The following is a 10,442-nucleotide window of genomic DNA, read 5'->3' as shown; positions in this document are numbered from 1 at the left end:
CCAATCTACTATAAATATAGACCAGATCCTCATTACTCAGTGAGTATGCTCTGTTATCACATTTTAAAGCAGCCAGCATCTCAGACCTGAATGAGAGAAAAGTCCAGTGTGCCATTCCCTGTCCTGAGTTCTGTCTTTCCCAGGTGGCACCTAATTATCCACAGTGAACTGCTAGTAATTTCCCAAATGTGCAGCAATAGAACATAAATTTCTTTCCACAATAAACCAGCCTGTAAGAGAGTGGGTCCTGATCCTTCATCACAGGGCTTTGGTTTTGTAATGTGAGACATGCATATTTGGCACCTTTGGGATAGCTTGAGTGCATTACAGGCCAGTTCCCGCTCAGTCAGACTCTGGCCTGGGCTGTGTGACTTCCTCTGGCCAATGGGGTGGCAGCAGATATGACACCTGAAATACCCCAATGTTGTGAGTGTTTCTGCTTCTTGTTTCTCTGTGACAGTCATGAGACCCTGTATAGGTTAGCCTGTCTGAAAGATGTGTGGAATGTGGCACGTGGCCGGCCCATGGAGGAGGAGACGCACATGCTCCCAGCTGTGGCCACTATAGACTAGCTTCCTCTGACTCACAAGCTGAACATCAGGATTCCAGCCCAGAGAAGCCAGATCAGCAGGATGGCCAGCAACCCACGGACTCATACAGCTATGATTTTAAGCCACAAATTTTGGATTTATTTGTGCACAGTATAACATAGGTAACTGATACAGGGCCAGAGCTGATTTTCTCAGGACAACAGAGGATCACAGTCAGTCCCCAGATTACAAACAAGACAGGTTCTGTTGGTTTGTTTTTGGGTTGAATTTGTATGTAAGCTGGAGCTATACCCTGTAATAGCATCCATTTGTAAGTGTGAGTTGTATGTCAGTCGAAGTTTGTAAATCAGGACTTATTATAATAGCCCCCATTCATAAGTGAAAGTTATACAGAAGTCGGATATTTGCAACTTGGGGACTGCCTGTATTTGAGTGTTACCATCAGGAATCCTGCTTTTTCATTCTTTCCCAAACAGCTTTTCTTAAAATAAATGTTGAACACAAACTTAAATAATTGGTTTGAAAGAACACAGAATTATTAGTCTTTCTGAAATACCCACCTCTTTGGGAGGCAAAACAAAGAGGTGAGGTGAGGAGTTCAAAAAACTGGGTGGCCCTGACCAGGTCCAGGTGGGTGGATCCAAGAGCCCAGGACAAAGTAGCTCCCTGCACATGAGCACCCAGCTACTTGCCAGCCCTGTGACTTGGAGAATTCAGCAAGCTGAAAGGTATAGGCTGTATTCATCATCATCTTCCTGGAAAGATCTTTAGAAAGTTCTCAGAAGGATCTCGGAGGGCATTGTTTTGTGTCCTCTTGATGTCTGATCAGCAAGCAGTGTCTTGCTGGTTTATTCTGTGTATAAGCCAGCTAAATGACTGTTTGGGAGTGGTGTTAAGTGATGGGGGTCACAGAAGACATTTAGACAGGTCTGGGAATTAAAAAAAGACTTCAGAGAGTTCGGCTTTCCCACCTAACTGGGTTGAATTAAACAGGATTTTACAAATTCTCAGATCAAAACATCAAATAAAAATCATTTAAGCACCTGGTTTTTGTGCCCTCTGCTGGACATTGTGGTTTTACAGAACAAGGACTCAATCTGCTACCTTTAAGGTTCTTACAATTTGGTAAATGAGAATACACTGGAAAAACTAGCAGACTCATAGAAACCATATGCGTAACTGTGGTGATCACTTCTATGTTCGTAAACATTGAGGTTCTCATCCTGTAAGAAAGAACTACTCTCCACCTGACCCCCAAAAATAAGGTGTGACCGTATGACTTTGTTTTGAACAATGAAATGTGAGTTGAAATGACAGGTATCATTTTTCCACTGAAAACATTTAATTATTAGAGCTCAGTAAACACTGTTAATTGTTGAATAGCTGTAATAAAGCTAGAACAGAGACTTTCCCAGGCCTAAACAGGACAGTTCAGACTGTGCTGCTGGCTGAGCAGATAGCGGGAGCAGAAGGACACCCCTGGCTGTGTCTCAGACCCTTGGAAATGCTCTGCTGTGAGTGCTCTGTGTTGGGCGGGGCTGGCTCTCCTCAGGGACCTGATCTCTTGCCTAAGAGGTATGCTACAATGAGAGATAACACTGGGGTGCTCCTAACTTCCATCTTTTTATGTGTTTTTCAAAATAGTGTGAGATGTAGTAGGGGGTCACACAATAAGACAAACCAGAAATGGCAGTGAAACCCAAACATATCTAAGCAAAAAAGAGAGAAGAGAGATTTTCAAAGTAGAACTTCAGAAAATCTTAAGGAAGACATATGTATTTTTCCCTTCTTTTAAAAGCCATGTACAAAGAAATCACAGTTAAAGCACTTTAGTCATACAGATGGAACTAATTATTTGCATTCATTATCCTCACAGAGATCATCCTTGACTCCCTGCTGCCTTCTTCCTCATACTACTCCAGAGACCTCACTCAGAAGGAGTTCCAGAGTGAGAAAAAAATTGTTGAATAAAATGCTTTACCATGTACTGAAGAAAGTGGGACCTGGTTTGAACTTAAAACAAGGTGAATATTTCTTTAGAAAACTTCATGTTATTTTATTTTAAAGAAACTCTGGCTTGATGCTGGCATTAAATTTTATAATAACATTATAAAACACAGATAAACCATAGAAGGGATGAAATTGAAATCAAGAAATTAACTCAACTCCTGGATCATAGAGACAGTAATCACATCTTATCCGTGAGGATGGGAGCACAACTTTAGCAACACCTGGCCTGACTCCCTCGTTTTGTGGATGAAACACCTAAGGTCTTTACAAAATGAGGCTTTTGGATGTTGATGCATCTGCTATACATTTATTGACCTTGATATTTAAAGTGGCTTCTTCTGCCAATAAAATTCAATATTCTTTAACCTTCTGATAGACTCAGCTTGGTCATCTCATTGTCTTTGATACACTGTGCTAATTCATTCAACAAATATTCCTCCTGAGCACTCATTGTGGCCGCCCCCTCTGGGAGACCAAGATGAAGAGAGTCCAGGTTTTTGCCTCCAGGGGCACAGCTGGGGTCAAATTATATGAAGCCCTATAATAGAGACAAAATAAATAGGCTCTTATTTTTATGCCTTTGTGGGTTTTTCTCTGCCTTTAATTCTCTTTCTACCCCATTCTGTCCCCCATGTATTAGATCCAACTATTCTCCAGACTACTCTTTCTGATAGTGACATCTCCCCACTTGCACCCTTGTTATTTGTTTGGTTATGATGACAAAATTTGGGAGGTTGGTTATTGTACCAGTCACAATATGCTAGACTGCACTGGGGTGATGAGCAACATTCACATATCTGTGGTTTTATCTAACAAGATGCATTTCCCATTTATATGACACCTGCCATGGCAGTCCCCAGGCTACCTCTGTTTGTTGGAGTCACTCAGCAGTCCTGGCCAACAGATGCCCTGTCTCAGTGGGCACGTCTATGGTCAATGCCATGGAAAGGGAGGCTGGAGGAGGTGCAGACCATGCTTGTTAGAAGATTACTGTACACTCAAGATGGCGTCAGGCACAGGCCCACCCAGAAGGCCTTAAATCTCCTTAGAGGAGGATTGGTCCATGGTAATCCCTACACTTTCTGGGGCCCTCTTTGCTTTTGAAATTAAATCACAATATAGTCTTTATTTTGGAGAATGATGATATGATATGGAAGGGGATGAAGACTTTTGAATAAGAATTTCAAATAAGAATTCTGCTAGCCTGTCCCACTACCGGTTCATGTCCCATTAACCTGACTGTTTTCACAACAGATGCAGAAAGTGCTCCAGATGTGTTTCTCCTGTTGTAGAAAAACAAATAATATACGTGTATGTGTGTGTGTATACATACACGTGCCACAGCAGCACCTCTGTAAATTGGCCACCCAAGGAACTATATCAAACTGGTCAACATACAGAAGTGGTCAACACAAGGAACTACACCTGCTGTACTGATACATACATGTGGTGCATGTCCTGTCAATGAAAGTTAGGTCAACTTAAGGGGGTAGTCAGTGGGAGGTGGTCAATTATGGAGGTTCTAGTGTGTGTGTGTATGTGTGTGTGAGTGCATGTATAAACATATCTATATCCCAAAAGTTAATCTTACAGAGCTCAATATAGGAACAAGGAAGGCAAAGAATTCATCTGATCTAATTACATACGGTCAGTTTGATTTTCCTTTTATTTGCACTTTCTTGAGAGTATTCAGGAAAAACACGTCATAGATTTTTCCTTCTGGTTTCAATAAACCTATTGACTCTTCTGTTGCAATTGTACATCACAACATACACTGTTAGCCCCTAAGGTATGTGATGTGTGAGTGTGTATGTGTGCGTAAGTGTGTGTGTGTGTGAGATATAGAGGCTAGATCAGAATCCGCCAAATCGCTGTGCTCACTTACAGGGAGGCATCTCAGACCCAACGTGATGATTGAAATGTGATCAGTACACAAACTCCCAGGTGTTTGGTCCCACAGAAAGCCTAAAATTCATCACACAAAAAAACATAGCTGCACAATGGCCACCAATATAACATATTTTACATATGTGCACATCTAAAATCAGGGAATTCTAGGTATGGAAAGCAAGGGTGCCAGCCAAACCCTGTAGGGAAGAGTGACTCCCATTTCTCTTCTCCCCTTTATCTCAATACCACATGGCTCCTGTGGTGAGATGATCCACCCCAGCAGGTGTGGTGCCTTACAGTCACCTCCAAACCCTCTCAGGTCTGACTAGCCACCTCCTTAGTCCAAGCTACTACAAATTTCTCACCAGCACCATCTCATTAGACTTGAAACCCACCCCCTTCTAACCCACCTTCCACATTGCATTCAGAATAATCAGGGTTTCTTTTTCATTGAAGTAAAATTCTGACAACATAAAATTAACTATTTTAAAGTTTACAATATATTGACATTTAGTACATTCTCAATGACGTGTATGTCCACCTACATCAATTTCTAAATCCTTTTAATCCAAAAGGAAACCTTATACCCATTAGGCAATTTTTCCCCAATCACCTTCTCCCTCCTCCAAAGCAAGCCATAAAACATGGAAAATATGGTCTGATGTTACCATTTCTGGATGTTTCCCACAGATGCAATCTTGGAATGTGTGATCCCTGTGTCCGGCTTCTCCCCTCTAACCTAGGGTGTGCAAGGTTTGCCCACATACATCTCTACTTCCCGGCTGAACCCCTTTGTATAGGTAGACAACCTTGTGTTTGTTTATCTGCTGATGTGTGTTGGGGTTGGTTCTAGTTGGGGCTACTAGTCATAATGGTATGAACATTCATATACAAAGTCATGGTCATCTTGACACATACATGTCTGATCATGACCTCACAACCCCACTCCCTTAACAGAGAATGGGGAAAAAGTAGGAAGGCCAAATAGCCCTGAGCCTAAAACCACCTGACAATTGTAGCAGCAGGCAAAAGTCAGGCAAGACAGAGAGGCTCTACCATGAAGCTTGCAGGAGCTACCTACAGCTGTTGAGCCCCCACAGTCCGAGAGGAAGAGAGGAGGGAGACTTGGTCCTCCAAGTAGGAGCTTCTAGCTCGAAGGCTACAATCTCAGATGTCAGGAAGTCCCTGTCGCACTCTTCAGGGCTCTTACTGCCAAATACAGTGGGGTCAACCTGTTTGTCTTTGATGAGGCCTTGGCTCTGCTCTCAGGCCTGTCATAGACAGTGATGGAGAAAGTCCTCCGTCCCAGCAGATGCCAACGCAATCTCCACTTTTATGCTGATATCAAACCAGACCATTGCAGGCACTTTGTTCATTAGAAGGCATCATTTCCCAACTCTTATCCGTACGTAAATTCTATTTTGGCTCTCTGGTTGCCTGCTTCAAAGGCACAACCTGCCCCCCAATTCAATGAATGTGATTTCCACTCCAGTGTGGAACTTCAGACAGTGAGGGCCCCATAAGACCCCTACCTGAGGACTGGACTGGGCTCTCAGGAAATCTGTCTCTTCCTTCTTCCACTTCTGGAGAATAAGGAAATTCTAGGTCTTCCTAAAGGAACAGCCACTAAAAATCAAAACACAGTTACAGGAACAAGAGCATGCCAGTATTTTCTTGCTTAAAGTTCTTTAGAAATCACTGATACCAACCACCTTTCTTGACAAGTCAGAAAACTGAGCCCCCCAACCTCCCACTGTACACAGCAGAGAGGGGAGAGCTCTGGTGTGGAGATTCAGTGCACACTGTCTGAAGAGACAGTGAAGGCCTAGGGTGAATGCCAGCTATTGACTTAGGTCAGGCTGAACATCAGAGAAAAGGGTTTTCCATCCACTTGCTGGGGGTCTGTCAGAACATAATGCCCCAAAGTAGAGTACCTTGGGATGCTGAGTACTCAGACCAGGTAATGTTGGAAGGACCTCAGAAGTGACATCTTTCTGACCTCTCCTACCATCTTTCTTCCCTGAAGAAAGCTACAAAAAACAGAATTTCTCTTCTACAAACCAAGCCATAAAGCCTAGAAAGGTCATTCTCTTCCTTCTCCCTTGAAGATCTTCATTTTATGTTTCACCCCCTATGCAGGAGGAAGGAATGTTTCACAGAGGAGCCAAGAAGCATCTGAGCAGACAGGCCTTGCTGGTCCCCGTGTCTATAACACTTTGTCCAGTCATATCTCCACACCGCTGTCCATTATTCAGCAAACCTAAGGATAAGAGTAGACACTTTCCCTGGGTCTTTGGGTCTTCATTTCTGAAGTCTCCTCTGTCACACTGATTAAATAACTGTGGTGTGCTTTTCTTTTGTTAGTGGAGTGTCAGCCAGGACCCTTATGATGGGTAAGAAAGGGATCAGGCCTGTTCGATCCTGCACACTCCTGTTTTTTCCTACCCTGTTGTTCTTCCTGATGCCATCATCCCAGCTACATGGAAGTCTACCATTGTAATAATCCATGTCTATCTACTCCCCTAAATGCTGCAAACACTACTTAGATCTGAAATTCTTCCTTCTCTTTCTTCTCCCCTTTCAATGTTGGTGATTGTTTACTTTGATGATCTGCTGAATGAAGTAGACTCTTCCAGAAAAAAATGCATGCACAGACATAATTTGGTGTACAATTTTAGATATTTCACAGGTCTTCTGAAGCCTGATTCACCTATCACAATTTAAGAACTCATGCTTTCTGCTTTTCTTCCACTAAGCAAACATGGAGAAAAGTGGTCATAACATTGACATTTTGCACTGAAAAGTATTGCCCAATCCCAATCCCCAGAAAGAGCCTGACAACCAGACTTAAAGGAGAATACTTTACTGGGAAGAGTGATCCCAGGGCGATGGGTAAGGGAAGAGGTGAAGTAAAGAGAGATGCATTGTGGAGTTCACCAAGTGAAGGGCTGACCACTAGCTCCCCCAGTGGTACACAGAAACCTGAAGTTCTGTCTAAGAGTTCCCTGATTCTCAGCTCCCAGTGTCAGGAACAAGCACTGGTACCAAGCTGAGCCAATGACAGAGTTATCACACATACATAGCTCTCTCACACATGTGGCATTTAGAGTGAAGCGAAAGAGCCTCAGAGGGAGAGGTGGGTCATTTTTCTGAGTGGAGAGGTCCCTGCAGTCTTAGCACACATTGTCTTCTGTGTGCTCACTAATTTGTCACATCTGTCTCCTGTGTGGATTGGCTGCCATCATCCACCTTTGGGTGATTGACAGGTTGGGGTACCTAACAAGTCACCTTACAGGTTGGAGTTATATGACGGCTTCCTTTCTGCATACGTGTCTTCTCAGAATCCTTCATGAAAAATGTGGGCAGGGGATTCTGGGAAGATGGCCAATTGGTAGCAACCCTGGTCAGAGGCTCCTGAGCAAAGAAAGAAAAACTGGTTGTAATCAGAATATAGGAAGCCAAAGATGGGGAGCTGAACCCAAAAAGAAGTTCAGCAAGCTGTAAATCCAAGGAAGATCATTTAAGAACACAAAATACAGGTACAAAGAGGGCCCCAGAACTGCTTGCTAGAGCCTCCTGCCTCCGGTGGGTGGCGGGTGGCCGGTGGCCGCAGAGAAGTCCCCTGTGCTGGGAAGGCACAGAACGACTTGGCAGAGCCTTCCACATCCCCACGGGTGGCATCGGGTGAGTGTTCCACTCTGGGAGGACCCAGAACTGCTTGCTAGAGCTGCGCACCCCACAGGCAACAGAGGAGAGCCCCGCTCCAGGGCTCTGGGCAAGTCCAGAACCACTTACTAGAGCCGCAATTCTCCTGCAGGTGACAGGTGGCCAGAGAGGAGTTCCCCTGCTCCGGGAAGCCACACAAGTACTTGCTAGAGCCTTGTGCACCCCCACAGGTAGTGGCAGATGAGTCCCCCACTCTGGGACGACCCAAAACTGCTTGCTAGAGCCACGCGCCCCACGGGCGGCAGATTAGATCCCTGCTCCAGGGTTCTGGGTGGGTGCAGAACTGTGTGCTAGAGCCGCACACCTCCTGCAGGCGGCGGGTGGCCACAGAGTACTTCCCCTGCTATGGGTAGCCACAGAACCAATTGCTAGAGCCTTGCACACCCCACGGGTAGCAGCAGATGAGTTCCCCCACTCTGGGAGGGCCCAAAACTTCTTGCTAGAGCCACGCGCCCCACAGGCGGCAGAGTAGATCCCTGCTCCAGGGCTCCAAGCGGGCACAGAACTGCTTCCTAGAGCCACACACCTCCTGTGTGCAGCGCCTGGCCACAGAGGACTTCCCCTGCTCTGGGCAGGTGCAGAACCACTTGCTAGAGACTTGCACACCCCCACAGGTGGCAGCAGACAAGTCCCCCACTCTGGGAGGGCCCATAACTGCTTCCTAGAGTCGTGCACCCTATAAGCAGCAGAGTAGATCCCTATGCCAGGGCTCTGGGTGGGCGCAGAACTGTTTGCTAGAGCTGCACACCTCCTGCGGGCTGCAGGTGGCTATAGAGGACTTCCTCAACTCCGGGCAGGCACAGAACTACTTGTTAGAGCCCTGCGCACCCTGCGGGCAGTGGCAGAGAAGTCCCCCACTCTGGGAGGACCCAGAACTGCTTGCTAGAGTAGCGCACTCCATGGGCAGCTGAAGACATCCCTGCTCCAGGGCTTTGGGTGGGCCTAGAACTGCTTGCTAGTGCCACGGGTGTCCTGTGGGCAGTGGTGGAAGAGTCCTCCATTCCAGGCAGACCCCAAACAGCCTTCTAGAGACACGCACACCCAACGAGGGCCAGCAGAGGAGTTCCCTGCTCCAGGCACCTGTGCTTGGTGGGCCCAGAACTGCTTGCTAGACACACGCGCACCCTACAGGTGGTGGTAGAGAAGTCTTCTGCTCTGGGCAGGACCAGAACTGTTTGTTGGAGCTACGTGTGTCCCACAGATGGAGGTGGAGGAGTTCCCCACTCCGGGGTCCCATGCTGGGAGGGACTATATCAGCTCGCTAGTGCCGCACGCATACAACAGGCCATGGTAAAGAAGTCCTCCACTCCCCCCAGCTACTCTGGTGGGGCCGAACTAAGACTGATCTGGTCTCTCACGTACCCTACACTACTACTGCCATTCCCCCCCCCCGGCTGCTCCAGGGTACTGAACTAGGACTGATCATCCTACTACTGATCTCTTGCCCCCTGGTTGCCCCAGTAGGTTGAACGAGGTCTAATCCAGCCACGCACACTCCCATGCAGCTGCTGCCGTTCAACTGCACCTCAATTTTCCCAGCACCAGAGAACTGGGAGTATACAAAAGACACGCTCTGCCTCGCTCTCTGGGCAACCAGAAGAAGCCACCAACTGAACAGTTCTGATAAGGCCTCCAAACAAGGTAAACTCAGAATGGGGCGGAATCAATGGAAAAACTCTGGCAACTCAAATAACCAGAATAGATCAACTCCCTCAAGGAAAAATGGGGCAGATGTAATTGAAGACCCCATCCACAAGCAAATGACTGAAATGTCAGAAATTGAGTTCAGAACGTGGATAGCAAATAAGATTAACAGAATGGAAGAAAGGAAGGACGTAGAAGTTGAAGAAATTATTGAAAAGATTTCTCAATAAATTATTCAAAACATTTCTCAAGAAATTATCCAAAAGATATCTCAAGAAATCATTGAAAAGATGACTCAAGAACTCAACAATTTCAAAGATAAAATGATCAAAGATTTTGAAACACTGAGACAAGAGGTTGCAGCCCTCAAGGATCTGAAAGACACAGTGGAATCCCTCTGTAACAGAGTGGAACACGCAGAAGAAAGGATCTCTGATTCTGAAGACACAGCTTTTGAAGAAGCCCAGGAACACAAAGATCAAAAGAAATGGAGAGCAAAAATGGATCTCACTCTCAGAGAGCTCTCAGATAATTCGAAGAAAACTAATATTCGCCTTATAGGAATCCCTGAAGGTGATGAAGTTGCTTCACAAAACACTGAGGCTCTTCTTCATGAAATTA

This window comes from Otolemur garnettii, unplaced genomic scaffold (genome assembly GCF_000181295.1).
Source record: "Otolemur garnettii isolate 467f Iridium unplaced genomic scaffold, OtoGar3 scaffold00081, whole genome shotgun sequence".
In the NCBI taxonomy this organism is placed as follows: domain Eukaryota; kingdom Metazoa; phylum Chordata; class Mammalia; order Primates; family Galagidae; genus Otolemur; species Otolemur garnettii.
The sequence above is the reverse complement of the archived record's forward strand: the minus strand, read 5'-3'. Positions refer to the sequence as shown.